This window comes from Triticum urartu, chromosome 6 (assembly GCF_003073215.2).
Source record: "Triticum urartu cultivar G1812 chromosome 6, Tu2.1, whole genome shotgun sequence".
Taxonomy (NCBI): Eukaryota; Viridiplantae; Streptophyta; class Magnoliopsida; order Poales; family Poaceae; genus Triticum; species Triticum urartu.
Window position 1 is genome coordinate 173,348,163 of NC_053027.1, and position 8,868 is coordinate 173,357,030.

Below are 8,868 nucleotides of genomic sequence, written 5' to 3' on the forward strand. Positions count from 1 at the left end.
TAAGAGAACTCTGCATATGGCAAATTATCGTCCCAACTAGATCCATAATCTAGCGCACAAGCTCTCAGCATATCCTCCAAGATCTGATTGAATCTCTCGGTCTGTCCACCTGTCTGTGGATGAAAAGCTGTACTGAATTCTAGCCTGGTACCCAAAGTTTCATGCAACTACTTCCAGAACTTTGAGGTAAACTGGGTTCCTCTATCTGATACGATACTCCTTGGAACGCCATGCAGACATACGATCCTGGTCATGTATATCTTTGCCAACTTAGCACTGGTGTAAGTGGTCTTTACTGGGATGAAATGAGCTACTTTTGTCAATCGATCAACTACAACCCAAATCGAGTCATAGCCGGAACGAGTCCTGGGCAATCCCATGATAAAATCCATGCCTAGCTTATCCCACTTCCATTCGGGTATCGGCAAGGGTTGTAACAATCCTGTTGGCTTCTGATGCTCTGCCTTTACTCTCTGACATACATCACAAACTGCTACATACTCCGCAATATCCTTCTTCATTCCGGTCCACCAGAAAATATCCTTCAAATCCAAATACATCTTGGTATTTCCTGGGTGAATCGAATATGGTGAATCATGTGCCTCTTGCAAAATCAACTTCCTGATCTCCGGGTCATTGGGCACGTAAACGCGGTCTTCAAACCATAGGGTGTCGTGCTCATCCTCACGAAATCCTTTAGCTTTTCCTTTGCTCAGTTTCTCCTTTATAGCGGCAATCTCTTTGTCAGTTTTCTGAGCTTCTCTGATTCTATCCATCAAAGTTGACTGAATCTCCAATGCTGCTACATAGCCTCTCGGAACTATTTCCACACATAGTTCACGAAGATTATCCACTAACTCCTTGGGTATTTCTCCCGTCATTAACGTATTGACATGGCTCTTACGGCTTAATGCGTCAGCTACTACATTAGCCTTTCCGGGGTGATAATGCAATTTCATATCATAATCCTTGATAAGCTCCAACCATCTCCTTTGTCTGAGATTCAACTCCTTCTGTGTGAAAATGTACTTCAAACTCTTATGATCCGTGTAAACCTCACAATGATTTCCAATGAGGAAATGCCTCCATGTTTTTAAAGCATGCACTACGGCTGCTAACTCCAAATCATGCGTGGCATAATTTAATTCATGAGGCTTCAGTTGTCTTGAGGCATATGAAACAACTCTCCCTTCTTGCATAAGCACTGCTCCAAGTCCTCGACGTGAAGCGTCGCAATACACCTCATAATCTTTGGTCTGGTCTGGCAAAATCAACACTGGTGAGGTAACTAAGCGTTTCTTCAACTCCTGGAAACTAGCCTCACATTCCTCTGTCCATGTGAACTTGGTATCTTTCTTTAACAACTCAGTCATAGGCTTCGCAATCTTTGAGAAATTCTCAATAAATCTCCGGTAGTATCCTGCGAGTCCAAGAAAACTCCGGATCTCTCCAACTGTTGTTGGGGCTTCCCACTTGGTCATGGTATCAACTTTAGTGGGATCAACTGCTATACCTTCTCCAGATATAACGTGTCCGAGGAATCCTACTTCCTTCAACCAAAACTCACATTTGCTAAACTTGGCATATAATTGATGTTCTCTGAGCTTTCCAAGTACCAAACGCAAATGCTCCTTATGCTCCTCTTCATTCTTCGAGTAAACCAGGATATCATCAATGAACACTACGACGAACTTATCCAAAAACTCCATAAACACTTTGTTCATCATGTTCATAAAATAGCCAGGTGCGTTAGTCAGACCAAATGACATAACGGTATACTCATACAGCCCGTACCTGGTGGTAAAAGCTGTCTTAGGTATATCCTGTTCTCGAATCTTCAACTGGTGGTATCCTGACCGTAGATCGATCTTGGAAAATACCTTAGCTCCTTGCAATCGATCAAACAGATCGTTGATCATTGGTAGTGGGTACTTGTTCTTGATCGTTACTTCATTCAATCCTCGATAATCAACAACCATCCTTAACGATCCATCCTTCTTCTCCACTAGTAGTACTGGCGATCCCCAAGGCGAAGAACTTGGGCGAATATATCCTTTATCTAGTAACTCCTTAATCTGCTTCTTAATTTCCACCAAATCCTTTGCTGGCATCCTATATGGTCTCTTTGATATTGGCCCTGTGCCTGGCAATAGCTCAATCAAAAACTCGATATCTCTATCTGGTGGCATGCCTAGCAACTCTTTTGGAAATACTTTAGGAAAATACCTTACCACTGGTACTTCCTCCTGCACAACTCCTGTTAAGCAATTTACTTGAGTCCTCTTTGGCACATGTCGGGATACATACTTGATCCTTCTCCCTTCTGGGGTGGTAAGAAAAATTGACTTACTAGCACATTCAATATTCCCTTCATACTTTGATAACCAATCCATGCCTAGTATCACATCCAATCCTTGAGATTCTAATACTATTAGGTCTGAGGGAAAAACATAGTTACCAATCCTTAATGGTAACCAATCACAACATAGACTAGCCACATACTCTGCTCCAGGCGAGGTTACTAACATGGGTGACCTAAGGGCTTGGGTTGATAGGTTATACTTATCCACAAATCCCCTTGAGATGTATGAATGCGATGCACCAATATCAAAAGAAGGAGTGCAGTAAATGACTTAACCAAAAACTTACCTATTACTGCATCGGGCTGAGCTTCAACCTCCTCCATGCTAACTTGGTTCACCTGTCCCCTGTTGAAAGGGTTCGGCTTCTTCCCAGAGCTTCCATTGCTATTTCCATTTTGTAATTCAGGACATTCATTGGCATAATGTCCGGTCTTCGAACATTTAAAGCAAGTGACTTGGCTCAGGTCCTTCTTGGTTGGGGTTGATGGGTTGGTGCGATTCTGGCCGTTGCTTCCTCCATTCCCATTACCATTCTTGGTGCCATTGTGATTGTGCGAGCTACCTCCTCCATGGGTATGCTGAAAATGTCCTCCCGGTCTAGGGGTAAAACGTGGCTTCTGCTGAGCTACTGAATTGTACTTTCCTTGTCCATACTTCCTCTTGCGATTCTCAATTTGCTGCTACTTCCCTTCAATCATAAGAGCACGATCTACCAACTCCTGGTAGTTGTTGAAGGTGGCTACCATCAACTGCATGCTCAACTCATCAGTCAGTCCTTCTAGAAACTTCTCCTGCTTAGCTGCATCCGTAGCGACGTCATCTGGGGCATAACGTGCTAACTTACTAAATTCCTCCACATATTGGCCAACTGTCCTTCCTCCTTGGCGCAAGTTGCGAAACTCATGCTTCTTCTTGGCCATAGCTCCTGCTGAAACATGTGCAGTCCGAAAAGCCTGCTGAAACTGGTCCCATGTGACAGTGTCGACTGGGAAAGTGGCTGTGAAATTCTCCCACCATGATGCCGCGGGTCCTTCTAGCTGATGTGCGGCAAACTTCACCTTCTCCGCATCTATGCATCCTGCTGTGGTCAACTCCCTAGCTGTCTTGCGGAGCCAATCATCTGCTACTATCGGCTCGGTGCTACTGGAAAACACCGGCGGATTTAGCCTAAGAAAACGGGCTAAGTGGTCAACAGGTGGTGGTGGTGGTGGGTTGTTGTTGTTGTTCCCTTGATTCTGATTCTGGACTAGCAACTGCATCAATGTGTTCTGCTGCTGGATCAACTGGGTGAGCTCCGGTGGAAAGGTAAATCTGGGGTCACGTCTCGGAGGCATCTGAGGGTTTAGAAAAGATGAGATGTAAGAATAGAGGGGGTCTAGAGAGAAAACACTACCCATATGCACATGAGGCAAAAGCAAACAATTCACTTCATTCAATCAAACAAGGGCATACAATCGATCTAACTATCGCAAAAGTGCTCGGACTACTATATTTACATGGTGGACTACTACTACTGATGAGGTGGTCTACTAGAAATATTCTTCGGTTGCAGACTCCATGATATCTGCTCCAGCTTCATCAACATAGTCATCATCGCTACTATCCGGTTCCGAGTCGGTGCCGTCGATGATGATGTAGTCTTCTGGGCTAATCTCCTGGGGTTCTTCGTCTTCATCTACTGGCGTAGGGCCTCCCTTAAATATTCCAATCTTCTTGATCAGGTCATCATTCTTCTCCACCAATACTTCAATTTCCTCTTCATAATCTTCACGTGTAGCCTTGAGTTCTTCCTCCAGTTCCTTGATTCTAGTCTTAGCCTTCTTCAGATCTATCATGTCGGCACACATCTGGTTCTCCTGTCGTCGAATGTGCTGGTTTAGCTCCTGGATAAAAGCTCCGATTGATCTATCCTTCCTGGTGCTGATCATCTCCCAGTGTTCATCTTGGCGCCCACAAATCTGGCAGATAGTATCCTTGAGATCCTTGCGGTAGACTTCTCCAATGCGTCCCATGGCGATGTGACCTGCCATGCTCTTTCCTAGACTCCAAGTTGGTGCATCAAAAGAAAACTCTATGGGCTCAGTGACTGGCATGAACGTCCTTCCTGGAACTTGAACTTGAATCATCCAGCGCTCTTCTTCAGGTAAAGTGGCATTGTAGGTTCCCGTGAAGTTTGGTACTCCTATGTTCAGGTATCTAGTGACTTCCTTCAAGTGTCGTCCAAAGGGTGTATCTTCATCCGGTTGCGTGAACTTGTTCCTTGCATCCGCCATCCTAAAGAGTAGAAAATATTAGAGGTCCGAAGAGAAGAGAGTGAATAGTGATCTAGGTCTCTAACTTAGTGGTCATGTCCTACAGTTAGCGTGTGCTCTGATACCATCTCTGTAGCGACCAGACCTCAAACAGTCTGATCTCTGTGCTCCGGTGTCATCCCTGGATCAGTAATGCTGACACCACACAGTACTCGGAGGATTTATAGCAGAGTAGCAATCACACACTTATTACATCGAGTGTCTCCATAGAGAACTTATTACAATAAATATGGCTTAAGGCCATCTAATAACGATAACAGCGGAAGGCTTGGAAGATAAGTGAGTCCATCAACTCTAACGGCATCACTGAGTATAGAACCACGACCTAAACACTCCTTAATCATCGTCTGAAAAGTCTGCAACATTAACGTTGCAGCCAGAAACGGGTCAGCACATGGAATATGCTGGCAATGTAACACATAGAGAGTAATGGAATGAAACAGCTATACTATATGCATATTTGGCTGGTGGAAAGCTCTATGGTTACAGTTTTGCGTAAAGCCAATTTTTCCCTACTTCAAAGGAATAAATTTTATTTAACTATCATGGTAGTTGTTAAACATTGAGAATGGTTGACAGCATTCTCAATCCCAATTAAGCATCATCATTAAACATAACCCAACAAAATTAATTTAGAGTAACATGTTGAGATTCACATGATAATCCAGGTACTAGATACTCATGATGTCCATAACCGAGGACACGACTAACCATGATTAGTTTATTACACTCTGCAGAGGTTTGCGCACTTTTCCCCACAAGACTCGATCACCTCCGTTTGGTTTCTCGCACTACATGGTGTTTGAGAAGACGGATGACCGAGACATAGTCTTTCAGAAGCGCTAGCACCTTACGATCGGGTAGACCGTACCACCTACATCCCCTACATCTGCTAGTATACCACTGTAAGAGTTCACACGACTTAGTCAACTATGCTAGAGCCCATAATAGCTTGTGGCTGCACATGGAAGTTTCTAGTATGAATAATCTCATGATCCCTTTGAGCCTGGGTGGCGGTCCATAAGAAAAACAGGCAAGTCCTGGAATACCCAGGTGCCTCAATCCACCCAGATGTGTGTTTAAGTTGCCACCTTAGATAAACCATTAATTAAGAATCTCACATCTGTCATGGATATCACTCACCCAATCCACGTCTACTAGTATAGCATGGCATAATAAGCAAACGTAGAAGTAACTCCCAAAGGTTTGATAATAAATAGGTAATAGGTACTACCTCAACTACTTCCCATCCCACAATTTAATTAGATTCTAATCATGCAATGTGTGAGGATTGATCTAATGCAAGAAAACTGGGTAGTAGAAAAGGTATGATCAAAGTGTTACTTGCCTTGCTGATGATCCGCGAAACCTAAAGATTCGAAGTAACAGGCGGCGCACTCCGGGTATTCTATCGCAGACAAACAAGCATACAATAAGTACTCATCTAATGCACAGGTAAAACTCAAATAAGAGATCTAGCCAGAAGGTTCAACTTAAGAACTCCGGTTGGCAAAAAGAATCAAATCGAACGAAGCAACGAAAGTCAAACGGCGAAAGAAAACACTTCGTTCTAGTAATCTGGATCTAGGGCAAATTTTACAGTAGCAAAATCTTGTTTAAGTTGGTTAAACAGATAGAGGGTTTCGAGACGAAACTCTAGGCGCTTGAATCGCCTGATTCCGATAAACGAGCGAAAAGTTATACTAAAACGAAAATCGGATCAGGAATCGCGATCAGAAAAATCGCGGATTTAATCCGAGAAAAAGAAAAATGACAAACGCTCGCTAGAACGAACGAACAGACGAACGCTCGCTATTTAAATAAACCGGGAAAACCGATCTATTTAAAAAAACCGAATCTAAAAAAAACCGACGGAAAAAACATCCGACGAAAACCGATGTAATTTTTTTTAAAAAAACCGATGGCACGGAAGTCGCGGCGCGGCGAACCTCGGCGGCTGCGGCGGCGGGGCGGGAGCGGGTGGCGGCGGCGGCTTTGGGGCTGGGCGGCTAGGGTTTCTCCCGGGGGCTGGGCCGGCTTTTAAAGGCCACCTCGGGCCGGAGTCCTATCCGGACACGACCCGTAGGTCGGTACTTTTTTTAATTATTTTGCTCGGAAGAAAAAATAAAAAGAAATACTAGACGGACTCCAAAAATTCCGAAATAAATTTTCATGGGCTTCTAAAATCAAGCCGCACGAGGTGAACATTTATTTGGGACCTAAATGCAATTTTGAAAAACGCAAATTTTTCCTAAATTCAAATAAAACACCGAAAAACTCGGAAATAAAATCTTATTTGATTTTATTATTAAATCCTCAATATTTCTTTATTTTGGGAAAGTCATTTTGTTCCCTCTCTCATATTTTTGTAATAGAAATAATTGATGATAAAATAAATAAAATCAAGTGATCCTATTCTCAAAATTTGAGAAAACTCAAATATGAAAATAACGAAATCCCCAACTCTCTCCGTGGGTCATTGAGTTGTGTAGAATTTCTTGGATCAACCAAAATGCAAAATAAAATATGATATGCATTGATGATCTAATGTATAACATTCCAAATTGAAAATTTGGGATGTTACAGGCGGGCTGCGGAATGGTATGTGAAACAGGTATACTGCTCGTTATAGAGACCACCTTAGAGTTCCATAGTGCGGCGTAGCTTTCCGCTCCCCTGGTTGTTGTATTGTTTGTGCGGCAGTTGTACTGCCGGACAGGCCTTCCGAAGAGTGGAGTCCTGAAAGTAATAGAAAATGAAGAAGTCGGCAGCCCCTAGTGCGGTTTAAGCCATGTTTCGGGCGTGCCGTGATGCTGCCCCTCCCTCTTTGCCCATGGTATTTCCAGAGCGTAGTTATGTACGCGCAACACTGGTTTCACAAGTTTGCGAGGGCTGGGGTTGGGGCCGCATTGCTACGCTTGCTCGGAATGTGCCAGGCGGTCTTGTTGTAGGTTACTCCGGGCGTGCTTGGCGGTGTCCAAACGTTTAATGGCCGGACTGGAGAATTGCCTGGAGAGGCTGCTTTGTACTTCCTCTGCGATAGCCGCCGTATGCTCCTCCGTTCGGAGACAGCGTTTGGTGTTTCCATTGACCGTGATGACTCCTCGAGGGCCTGGCATCTTGAGCTTGAGGTATGCGTAGTGCGGCACCACATTGAACTTGGCAAATGCGGTTCGCCCGAGCAGTGCGTGATAGCCACTGCGGAACGGTACTATGTCGAAGATTAACTCCTCAGTTCGGAAATTATCCGGAGATCCAAAGACCACTTCAAGTGTAACTGAGCCTGTACATTTGGCCTCTGCACCTGGTATGACGCCTTTAAAGGTCGTTTTAGTGGGTTTAATCCTCGAGGGATCGATGCCCATTTTCCGCACTGTATCCTGATAAAGCAGGTTCAGGCTGCTGCCACCGTTCATAAGGACTCTAGTGAGGTGAAATCCGTCAATAATTGGGTCTAGAACCAATGCGGCGAATCCTACATGACGGATAGTGGGGTGGTCCCTTCGATCAAAAGTGATCGGGCAGGAAGACCATGGGTTGAACTTTGGGGCGACTGGCTCCATCGCATATACGTCCCTTAGCGCACGCTTCCGCTCCCTCTTGGGGACGTGGGGTGCGTATATCATGTTCACCGTCTGCACTTGTGGGGGAAAACCTTTCTGTCCACTGTTGTTCGGCGTCTGGGGCTCCTCCTCATCATCGCTATGCAGCCCCTTGTCTCTGCTTTCGGCATTTAACTTGCCTGCCTGCTTGAACATCCAACAATCCCTGTTGGTGTGATTGGCTGGTTTTTCGGAGGTGCCATGTATCTGGCATGAGCGGTCGAGTATTCGGTCCAAACTGGACGGGCCCGGAGTATTTCTTTTGAATGCCTTTTTTCGCTGACCGGGTTTAGAGCCTCTGAATCCAGCATTAACTGCCGTATCCTCAGCATTGTTGCCGTTAATGCGGCGCTTTTGCTTGTTGCGACGCGACCTGCCACTGCTGTCCTTGGTATCCGAATTACCAGGGCTCTTGGTCATGTTATTGCTGCGAGCTAGCCAGCTGTCTTCTCCCGCGCAAAAGCGGGTCATAAGTGCCGTGAGGGCTGCCATAGATTTCGGCTTTTCCTGTCCTAGGTGCGTGCAAGCCACTCGTCGCGGATGTTATGCTTGAAGGTTGCTAGGGCCTCTGCGTCCGGACAGTCGACGATT